The sequence below is a fragment of the Lactuca saligna genome, chromosome 3, assembly GCF_052625555.1.
Source record: "Lactuca saligna cultivar CGN05327 chromosome 3, ASM5262555v1, whole genome shotgun sequence".
Taxonomy (NCBI): Eukaryota; Viridiplantae; Streptophyta; class Magnoliopsida; order Asterales; family Asteraceae; genus Lactuca; species Lactuca saligna.
Genome location: NC_136419.1, coordinates 35,804,770 through 35,817,762, shown reverse-complemented (window position 1 = coordinate 35,817,762; position 12,993 = coordinate 35,804,770). Strand labels below are relative to the sequence as shown.

General features: G+C 30.0%; 1 long non-coding RNA gene across 1 annotated transcript; it reads right to left on the bottom strand.

Annotated features, from left to right (window-relative positions):
* Window positions 1-9,006: 9,006 nt before the first annotated feature.
* Window positions 9,007-10,195, bottom strand: LOC145033542 (uncharacterized). Its single transcript, XR_013677606.1, has 2 exons — window positions 9,707-10,195; window positions 9,007-9,495 (listed from the first exon to the last, which is right to left on the bottom strand). It is a non-coding gene; the product is annotated as an uncharacterized LOC145033542 (long non-coding RNA).
* Between the last annotated feature and the right edge of the window lie 2,798 nt (window positions 10,196-12,993).

Sequence of the window (12,993 nt, the reverse complement as noted above, 5' to 3'; positions counted from 1 at the left end):
ATTATCCAAATTTGCACACTTCCTACCAATTAAAGAAACTGACAAGATGTAGAATCTAACCAGGACATACATTAGAGAGATTGTAGGAATATATGGTGTACCCATATCTATTATCTCTGATAGAGATAGTAGATTCACCTCAAGATTCTGGCAGTCATTACAGAAATCCTTAGGAACCAGGTTGGACATGAGTACAACGTAGCACCCACAAACTGATAGATAGTGAGAAAATGATTCAAACTTTAGAAGACATGGTGAGAGCTTGTGTGATCGATTTTGGTAAATCTTGGGATACCTATTTACCACTACTTCAATTTTCATACAACAATAGCTACACACACCAGCATCAAAGTTGCTCCATTTGAAGCCCTTTATGGCCACAAATGCAGATCACCGCTATGTTGGGCTGAAGTGGGTGATACGCAACTAGCCAAGAACCAATTACCCAACAGTACTCTAACCGCTCCCGAGATCATTCAAGAAACCACAGAATAGATTATACAAATATAGGATTGAAAACTTCTAGAGACACACATAAGAGTTATACAAGCAAATGACGAAAACCCTTGGAATTCTAGGTTAGTGACCGAGTCTTGTTAAAGGTCTCAGCATGGAAAGACTTAATACGTTTAGGCAAACGTAGGAAACTAAATCCAAGATACATCGGACCATTTGAGATTCTTGCTAGAATTGGTCCGGTTGATTATAGACTCAAACTACCGCATGAACTTAGTAACATTCATCCCACTTTTCACGTATCAAATCTCAAGAAGTGTCTGTCTGAAGAGACTCTTGTAATTCCACTCAATTTAATTGAATTAAACGAGAGTCTACACTTCGTAGAAGAACCAGTAGAAATCATGGATAGGGAAATCAAAAGAACCAAGCAAAATCATATCCCAATGGTGAAGGTTTGCTAGAGTACAAAGTGGGGACCTGAGTTCACTTGGAAACGGAAAGATCATATGAAACAAAAATATCCACATCTTTTCCCTAGTTCATGAGTACCACTTTAGAAACAATTTCGGGACGAAATTCCCTCTAACGGGGGGATAATGTGACAACCTGTTATTTCAAATCAATGTAATAGTCTAGGTCAACTATTATAACTTATTTTGAAACAATAAAAATAAAAATTAATTGAGATGAAAAGTAGTGTCAAAAATAAATTGTTCAATAATCTTAATTGTGATGAATAAAGTAGTAAAGGTTGTAACAAGGATTCAAAAAAATATAAATAAAACAAAAATCCGAGTTATAACAAAGAAAAACCGTAAAAACACTGATAAAATGCTTTTTAGCCTTAGGTATCTAAATGAAAGTTGTAGCATACGTTAAATCGAGAGTGTCCATAAAAAGAACGTCCAAATCTGACTTCATATGAAGAAGTTATGATTTTTCTAAGATTCGACATAGCAGTTCACAACCCAAAATTTGAAATAAAGATCGGACGATTTTTAGCTGACACAACCTAAACGAGAATCGAAGATCTCTTCAATACTAGTACAACGGTAAAAAGAGAGACGAAAACGGACATCGGATGAAGAAGTTATGAATTTTTAACGGATTTTCCTGTCCCGATCTGTTAAAAATAACAATATTAAAAATAAGGTCAAAATTAGCAGAGAGAGTCTAAACGAAGTTGTAGAGTATAATCTCACCTACAAGTGCATTTAAATAACGTCGAAAACGGAGCTCGTATGCGAAAGTTATGAATTTTTTATGTTTGGGGAACAAAATCCAAGAATTTCCGCATAAAAAGGGACTAGAACCGGCCACGGCGCCCGTCCCTTACGAGCTGCCTTGTGTTCGACCTGATAACTTATCTGAATGTGCAGCGCACTCCGGTTCCGATGCGTGTTGCGTCTGTGGTATATCCGATATCCGACACGTTGCGCGCCCGAGCTTGTGACGCGTGTTTCGTCCCTTCGCATCCGAAGGCGATGCTTGTCGCAGCTCCTCCTTGTATAAATAACAAAATTATTCAAATAATTTATGATTGTTATTTTATCAAAATAAACATACTATTTTTTTAAGTTTGGGATTTTATTACAAAAACAAAGCATATAAATTATAATATGTGTAATATATGATTCATGCACACTTATTCATACACTTTATGGAACTTACGTGTTGCTTTATATATTCAGAATAAGTTATGAAAATAAATATATAAATTGTATTAAATATAATTTATTAGAGATTTACAGTTTATCTATTACAATGATATTATTCTTTATTCTACACGTAACCGTCAATATAACATTTGTGAGACATGCTTCAAGTACTTATTTAAGTATAATATAAAAGTCTTGAAAATTATAACCAAAGTCTCCTTAAGGGACAACGTGACACTTGTGTATAGATCTATACGGGGCTCACAATCCCGCACCAGAGCTGCTTGTTACAGCTAAGTCGGCAGACCTATGGTGAAAATTGTCATACCATATTTCGATGCCCGAAAAACGTTGTGTTTCATGCGAGGCTTAGGTCATCAAGCATGGTTATGATAACTCATAATTTGGTATTGAATAATATGATTAGTGTATGAATAAGAAAACAACTTCATATAGTTTTATTAAATAATGAAACTATAACACAATATTTTACAAACGGTAAACCTAGGCTTCTGCAGAGAATTCATAATAGTATAAAATATAAAATACCATTTTATTATAGGGAAAATATTCATTTTATGGTTTCATGTGAATTAAAACTATATGATATTATTTCAGAACACAAATACATATACAACAGAAAATACATAATTTTTCTAGGTTAATATATTTTCCTTTTTAAGAAACAAATGATAGAGTTATTCTATAAAAATACCTATGAAGTCACCAACTTAATTGTTGACACTCTTTTCAAAACTACTTATATTTTCAGGAAATTGATAAACAAGTATCCACAAGTTTTGAGGAAGATAGAGTTTTCATATAATTATGTCTTTTCATTATACTTTTTGGTGTCAAATATACAATGATTTGAACACGAATGTAAAGTTATGTTTTATCAGTGTAATGAATATTATACTTTGATTTTTATTGTGCATTGTTGTGATACTATGCATGAAGTCATCCATCTCCAAACATTTTCGTTGTTCCGGTTTGGGGGTGTGGCACTTGGTTTCTCCACTTTAAATACTAGTATTTACAACATTTATAACCCAAAATTAAAAAAAATAAATAAATAAAATAAATTTCGAATCACAAATTATGCTAATTTACAATAAAAATAAATATCTTAACAAGCAATCATACAATATTCGTCACAAATATATCAACTATATTTTTTATTGAAAAAACACTTCACTTTTATTGTTACCATCATGGCCACTTGAGAAAATAAGCATCCATATCTCCGACCACAACACAGAGCAAGTCTAAATATGGTGTTGGATCAAGTATATTTACATTCACCTTCTTCAACTCCATAGTCCAAATAACCAACTTATTATGGCCCATATCTTCAATATTAACCGTGAGGATTAAGGGATTATACACCTCCAACACTCCTCCTTCAATCACCTTGAACACAATTTTGTGTAATTCATCGACAACTTCTTCAACCATATTTTTTGTAGTTTCCACTTTTCCATTTACAGAAAAAAGCATAATTAGTATTCACATACATACATAAATAAATATGTGTGTATTGATCACACATAGAACAAAATTTTATGTTGAATTATCATAGAAGAAATAGTTTACCATGGATGAAGTGCTAGAGAATCACAGATCCAGGATCACCCGCATTGACATGAAAATAAATCATAACCTTGAACCTTATCAGGGGAGATGACCGGACAGTTGTTTTGTTTGTGTTTATAGATTTCATAAACCAAGTTAATATCGCTTTTGATTTCAACTTCGCAGACTAACTTACCTATTGTAGCCATATTTTCTTTCTTGCGAGCTTTAGCTAGCTTGTTATCCCCTCTAGGCTCTAGTACTAATAGTTGAACACCCGATAGTAAAGCATTTATATATGGATGTTCTGTATATTTTGTGCTATCTTTAATGTAATTTCCACTTGTGTTTTGGGCATCTGTATTATTGCTATTTCCACTTGTAATTGTGCGTCTTTAAACTTTGCATGTCATGGGAATTTTAATGGAACATTATTATATCACTTTCACTTTCCAAGAAACCAAATACCAACAGATGGGCATAACATCACCGATAATGCATCAAGGATCGACTGGACCAACCCTCAGATGTGCACCTATTTTAGTCGGTTACAATTAAACATCTTATGTTTAATACAAAACCCTCATGTATATGGCAACTGGAGAGGGACCACTGTCTTTCACTATTTGCTTGATTGGCTGATTGCTAGCCCATTTGGATCTCAACCAGTTAAGACGTCATCAATTTTATGAAGTTTCTATGGTAAGATGACACTACATATTAATTAAATTGATTTCGATGAGTTTTTTTCCTAAAGAGTCTTAAATCTTTTCCGCACAGAGAGATGTTAGTTCCATGGGAATCAGTGATTTCTCTTATGTATTTATTTAAGAGCACCAAAATACCAAAAAATGATTGTAACATCGCGATCCCTAGTTATGAAATTTTAAGGATTTTATGCATTTTATTTTAGAACTCGACGAGTTGGGAGGCTCCAACTCGTCGTATAGAAACCAAGATGGTCGTGTATTTTCATGGACCTACTCGACGATATAAGGAGCCTCAACTCGACGAGTTGGTGGATGGATGAGAAAACCCTAAATTTTAGGGTTTGCATCCTATATAACTTCCTTAACCCTTTAAGGTAGATCCCTTATCAGCCTCCAAACCCTAATATTGATCTTATGAGCCCTAATCTACATTTCCTCTCATATTGTGAGCTAGTGTGGCACTTTGGAGCAAAAGAATGAGAAATTGGTGAGAAGGAGGCAAGGATCTAGCAAGCAAAGCCTTTGATCTTGAGTTTGGCACTATTGTGGACTGTTTTGAGTATCCAAAACCCGATTTTTAGACACACACACACACACACACACACACATATATATATATATATATATATATATATATATATATATATATATATATATATATATATATATATATATATATATAGGGGACAATTCAAATAAAAACAATAAATAGTGTGAAAATGTAAAAACACTTTTTTATATTATTATTCTGCAATGAATTTTGTATCGACAATTTTATGTCATTATTCAGCAAAGAATAAATGAATGGTCAAAGGTTAAAATTGAAATTAGAATTTACTACCAAAATGCACATACATAAGATTATAATAGAATAATACCATTGTAATGAATATATGATTAATCGAAAGTTAATATTTATATTAGAATTACTTCAACAATACACATATACAAAATTCATTACAGAATAACATAAACATAGTGTTTTTACGTTCTTACACCATTTACTATTTTTATTTGAACTTACTTCTCTCTCTGTCTCTCTCTCTCTCTATATATATATATATATATATATATATATATATATATATATATATATATATATATATATATATATATATATATATATATAGAGAGAGAGAGAGAGAGAGAGAAGTAAGTTCAAATAAAAATAGTAAATGGTGTGAGAACGTAAAAACAATATGTTTATATATATATATATATATATATATATATATATATATATATATATATATATATATATATATAGCTAGATCTTGAGTTTTTTCCTTTTTTCCTCCTTATTCTTAATTATTGCACGCATGGACTTCATGAAAGCTTGCAACTTTATGAGTCTCCAGGTCAAGATGGCCTCATAGTGGGTTAGATCTGTCTTTTTGTCAAGCTTTGATGCCATGAATGGATTTTAGGGAATATTTCTTCTTTTTGGCCCATTCTGGCTTCAAGACATGCATGTCTATAAAGCATCTATCTTTACGACGTTTTTGAGGTTAGAACCTCTTCTGAAAGGGATGGGTTCCAAAACACTAGGGTTTTGGGTTTAATGGTTAAGCCTTTGGGTTTTTAAGCTTTGAAGTGGAACTTTTGAGCATTTGGGCTAGTCCCAAAGGATAATGCTGGAAACATTATCTTTTTAGAAACATTTGGAGTTCAGAGCTAAGCATTAGAGTCCTTGAAATCGAAGGATCATCCGAATGTGTGCAACTGGGGAGAACTCGACAAGTTGCCATGCCAACTCGACGAGTTGACTCAGGTTTCCCCGACCTTCTAGATATTGTGCAGACTCGACGAGTTGTCTTAACAACTCAGCGAGTTGACTCGGGTTTTCCCGGTTTTTCTGAAGACTGAAGAAACTTGATGAGTTGCTATGTGCACTCGACGAGTTGGGTTAACAAGGACTGTTGACCTTGACCATTGACTTTGACTTTGACATTGGTTAACCAAGTTTGATCTTGACGGTATTGTTGGTAATTCAGGATTTTAATGGATTTAGTCACATGGTGGTTGTAGATAGTTGAGTTCGGCGCTGTGAGTTGCGATTTGGTCTTACCGGTTCAGCACTTCTTATAAGGTGAGTTCTCCTCACCTTATAAGTTCCGAAAATAATATTTAAAAAAAGAATTTTTAGATTTTTCCATTTATTTTGCATTTTAAAATTATTTTTTAGAATATGTCAGTGTAATATTCTATTTAGAATATTTCACGTATTTTTCAAAAAAAAAAAAAAAAAACGGAATTTTTTTATTTTTTTTAATATTTTTTTATATTTTTTTTAGTTAATTCAAGTCCGAAAATAATATTTAAAAAAAGAATTTTTGGATTTTTCCATTTATTTTGCATTTTAAAATTATTTTTAGATTTGGTCTCACGGTCTCACAAAATTGAAATGGTTTTAAATGAATCTGAACCTATATATATATATATATATATATATATATATATATATATATATATATATATATATATATATATATATATATATATATATATATATATATATATATATATATATAACATCGATCGAAATGCATGCTTTATAATTTAGCAAACAATTTGTCCTTTTTTTAATTAGAGATAACGAACTATTAATTTTGGTCATATTTAGTGATTGATTTTTTTCGTGTTTTATTTATCATTGAATTATTTAAAATTGTTCTCATTTTACCCTTATGTGTTCAACCAGTCATAAGGGTAAAATATGGAAATTCAAATAATTCAGGAACAAATCAAACATAAAAAAAGTTCAATGATTAAATACGAACAAAATTAAAAGTTTATTACTTTTTCAAGTCAATATCCACTTTTATACTAATTTGTTAGTTTCTTTTCCTTATTGATAGTAATTACTTAGATTAGTAATTTTGATTTCGTCACTGCACTTTGTTTTGTGTTGTGTTTGTAAAAAATATTATATAATAGAATATGTACCACATAATCATGCTTTAGTTCATGACTTTAAATCCTAGTTCATGAGATAAATGTTTAATTATAGTTTCTTTATTCACCTATATGTGAAACGCCAACCCACAAAAAAGAATAATATGTAGAGCTTCATGAGAAAGGCAAAAATACACATCTACGAGCAATAAAACAAAAAATAAGATTGAAAATCAGAAGGAGTACAATGAGAAGTACCTATAAAGCCAATATACAAATAGAAAAGGCAGATTGCAAGTAATAACTAGAATATAAGTAATGATCTACACCGATCGTCTCCATCATTTGTAGTGAAAAACGCCGATTATATCGTAGTATGTTTGAAACCACTATAATTTTTTTTTCCTTCATGATTGAAGTCAATTCTATTGCATTTTTAAGTGTTATTTTTGATATCTTATACAATAAAAGTATATCACACAATTATTACAACATCCTCATTTTTGTGACCATTATATTCCATTTGTGTTTATTCTTAATAAGATTTAGAACCATTTACAGGATAATCACATGAAAGGGTTAAAACTGTTAATTTTTAATAATTGAATTTTTTTCATACTTGATTTACCTTATAATTAATTAAAGTTGTTCAAATGTTATCTTTATGATCGGTTGTTACCATCATAAATGTAAAATATAAACAATTTCAAATAATTAAAAGATAAATTAAACACGAAATAAAATTCAATAACTAATCGTGCCTAAAGTTGTAAGTTCTTTGCCTCTCATCAAAATTCACATAATATCATAACTGAAAAGAAAATCAGGTGCCTAAAGTTGTAAGTTCTTTGCCTCTCATCAAAATTCACATAATATCATAACCGAAAAGAAAATCAGAAACTATAAAGTAAAACACTTTGGGTCTGTTAATAAATAAATAAATAAAAACAAATAAAAAAAAAAAAAAAAGGGTTTGATTGGCCTTTTGATTATCATTCATTCAGTCAAAATTCACATATAACAAAACACGATTAAAACCAGAAACCCAAGAGTAAAGTCGAGAACTTAGGCGTGATAAGAGACACTAGGAAAAAAAAAAAACATTGTATTTTGATACTCTGATATAATCATCGAACTCAAAACTCAAAAATCGGTTCTGACACAACAAAATCGATTTGGAGGATAAAAGAGAAGAAATCAGACAATGAAAAAACAGATAAATCAAAGAAATCAGGAAATCAAAACTCGATTTTTTATTCTTACTTGATTGTTTCGAAGATTCTTGATGGATGAAGGCTTAATCGATCAACAAATTTCATACAAATCAGAAAACTATAAGTTAAAACCGTGAAGAAGATGATGAATCGACGATTGGCATTCGATCGATTTCTTCAACAGATTAGAAAGGAGGGGACGATTGGCATTGAAAACTGAAAAATAAATACATGGGTCTCCTATACAAGCACCAACAGATTTGTAAAATGGGTCCTACACGATTCTAGGGCTCTAGGTCATTGCCCAACCTACCCACTCGGAAAACATTAAAAAGCAACATAAAAATCTTAAACCATTCCATAGTTTTACACGTTACTTAAACTATTTGGAAGTCTTAAACTTATAAAAAAAACATAAACACAAAACGTGACTATCAAAAGTAAGTTTTAGTTTCAAAAATCAAGCAAACGATGAAACAATTCCCACACAAGCAATTGAAATACACCATAACACCATGCTAGTTTACATTTACAATACAAATTAATACATATATATATTTTCACAAGCATCAATATTTATAAACACAGCAGCTGACATTTATTTATTAAACAATCACTTCCCTTTAATCTATTATTACCAAGCAAGTCGCTGTTGGAGCTGATATACATGCATAATGTGAGCGACATTTATTTAGTGAATATATCGACGACATCATGGGTACTTGACAAAATGAGCACCTACATTTGCAAGTAGTCCACAAACCAAATCCAGATACGATGTTGGATCCGGTATACTTGCATTGGCCTTCTCGAATTCTATAGTCAAGGTAACAAACTTCTTATCGCCCACCTCTTTTGTCGTAAGGATGAAGCTCAAGGAATCATACACCTCCAAGATATCTCCTTCAATCACTTTGAACACAATTTTGTGTAATTCATCATCAACTTCTTCAATGATTTCTTTCGCAGTTTCCTTTTTTCCAACTGTGCAAAAACCAGAAGTAGTTTATATATATATATATATATATATATATATATATATATATATATATATATATATATATATATATATATATATATATATATATATATATATATATATATATATATATATATATATATATACATGCATGGATGTGTGTGTGTAGATGTAATAGATCGAACAAAAATACAAGTTCATATGTTAGTAGTTTACGATGGTAGTAGTGCCACTGAACGACAGCTCCAGGAACACCCCATTGACCAGAAATTAAATGACAAGCTTCAATCGTTTCAGGGTCGATGACTGAGGTGTCGTGTGGCCTATGCTTGAAGAGTTCAAAGACCTGGTGACGATGACATTTGATTTCAACATCACGTGTTATTGTTCCTGTTATAGCCATCTCTTTTTCTTGCGAGCACTAGCTAGCTAGTTGTCCTCTCTAATGGTAGTACATGAACAACTGATGCATGAGGCATGCACTTATATAATGGATGTCGCTCGTGTTTTTCTACATGACATGGAAATTTTAACAAAGATTCATACACCACTTCCACTGTGAGATATACGGTCTTTGATACGGATGAGTGTATACCTTAAATATTAGGTAGTCTTTTAGTAAAACTACGAAAAGTAATAGCGGCGACGTCTTAGGACAACTTGTAGCCGCTAAAGTTATTAGTGGCAATATTTATCAAAAAATTTCCTTAGGAATTTTAGAGACACAAAAGAAAACCTAAGAAACTAGAAGGTGGAGTTGGGAATGGGACTAGAGAAATTCACAATAAGGTTAAAGGAAAATCTGTAGAAAGTTCTATTATTTTGAAAAATAAGTTTGAAAATTATTTTTGAGAAAAAAAAAAAATTCAAGAAATCTGCAAATTTTTTCACAATCCCTTTTGTTCAGCAATTAACAACACAATAAATTTTTTTATAAAATTTCCTCAAATTTTTTATATTTAATGTAAAAACCTATTTTTATGTATTTATATGTATTCTATTAAAGTATTTTTATGTTTATATATATATATATATATATATATATATATATATATATATATATATATATATATATATATATATATATATGTGTGTGTGTGTGTATTTTTGAAGTGTTTTTTATGTAATTTAAATGCATAAACATATTTTTTTACGTATTTTTATGACTTTTTTATATTTTTACATATTTTCATATATTTTGGTATGTTTTTCACATAGTTATGTACCTTTTTAAGTTTTTTATCTGTTTTTTTTTAATTTATTTTTACATATTTTAAATGTATAAACGTATTTATTAATATATTTATATGTAATTTTTTAAGTTTTTTGATGTATAAATTAAAATTATATATAGAAAAAGAAAACAGGCAAAAAGAAACAACAATGAACGGGAAACAGTAAAAAAATATATACATCAAACACATAAGGTAGTACATCACTATTTAATTGATTTCGATGGATACAAAAACCCATTGTTATCATGTGTTTAAGTTAATAAGGGGTAAATACGGGGAAACAGTAAATTGAACTTCAAAATTTATTGATTACATTAAATTTGACAGTGGGAGGGGTATTTTAGGCATTTATAGCATATAAAAAGAAAGCATATACTTGTTTTAATTCCACAAATCGGGATATAGGTACATGGTGAAGAAATAGCAATGAAGGGTAAACAGTAAAAATAAACACATCAACCAGGTAAAGTATATTGTTAGGGGTAATATTGGAAATCATCAAATTAAAGACTATATTAATAGTGGGAGGGGCGTTTTAGTCATTTATAGCATATAAATAGAAAACATATCCTCGTTTGAAGTCCACAAATCGTGATATAGCTACATGTTGAACTGTAAAATAATGTTGACATTAAATTTGAAAATTATAATCAGCACGAAAAAAAAAATTCAAACAGCCAAAAAGAAATTAAATTGCTATTTAATTGACACTTATAACCAGCAACGAAAAAAAATTTAAAATTTAAAAAAAAAAAAAAAAAAAAAAAAAAAAAAAAAACAGGCAAAAAGAAACAGCAAAGTATGGGAAACTGTAAAAATACATACATCAACCAAAAAGGTAGTACATTGCTATTTATTTGATTTTGATGGATACAAAGACTCATTGTTATCATGTGTTTAAGTTAATTAGGGGTAAATAAGGGGGAACAGTAAAAAGAACTTTAAAATTTATTGTTTGAATTAAATTTGACACTTATAATCATCAACCAATAAAAAATTTTAAAAAAAAAATTTAAAAATTCAAACAACCAAAAAGAAAGTACATTGTTATTTAACTGATAATGTAAAAAGAAAACATATACTTGTTTTAATTAAATAGTATATTAACAGCGAGTGGGAGGGGCATTTTATGCATTGATAGCATAAGAAAACATATACGACTTGTTTTAATTCCACAAATCGTGATATAGGTACATACTGAAGAAACAACAATGAAGGGGAAACATTAAAAATAAATACGTCCATCAGGTAAAGTATATTGTTGCTATTCATTAGAAAAGTTAATGGTTAACATGGTTAACAGGTTAAAAAAATAAGAATTCAATAATCAAAAGTGGGTTGATATTACTTGTAAAGTATATTGTTGTGGAATATTTGACTACATGAATAAGTAGAAATAGTAAACTGACATGCTTGATTATGCAGTCCACAACTAAAAAGTCGATGAGTATACCTTGGATATAGGAAAAACAGATTGCAATCACAAAAAAGGAAAAAAAAAATCGATGAGTTTACCCTCTATATAAGAAAAAAAGAGAGAAAACAATGTAGTGTCGCTTACTCGATTGCTATTCGATTGAAACAGGAACGTAAATAGTAATGTTAACGTGTATATATATTCGATTGATATTGGATTGCATCATTTATTGGGATTGATATTCGATTGCCTTATTTATTCTGATTGATATTCCTAATTTGTTGCAGATTTATATGGTATGATTGAAAATTTAAAATTCAAGTTCCTGATTTCCTCATTTAAAATTTTCCTGATTACATTATTTTTTTTCTAATTTACAGTAATTTTCGAATAGATAGATTTATCACATATTTTCTTCCAGATTTGTTGCACATTTATATGGTATAATTGAAATTTTGAATTTCAAAAATCTTGATATCCTTATTTGCATTTTTACTGAATTACATAATTTTTTTTCGAATTGACAGTATTTTCGAAAAGAAGGGCAAAGTTGGAAATTCACTTAGAACTTTTAAGTGGGAAAACTGAAGCTGGAGTTGCTAATGTAATGCAACGTGGCCATTAGGGGTAGTGTTTTATTAGAAAAGAAGATATATAAATATTAATTCTTGGGATAATGACTTAAAATGGTAATCTATTTTTCCATTTGCATATATTTAGTCATTAAGTTTATTTTTTGTCCATATTTACCCCCTTCAACTTGATAAACTATACACATTCAGTTCTTATAATCGGCTACTCCATGTTAGCCAATAAAATGACTTAATAAGGTAATATATTTCTCACTTTGT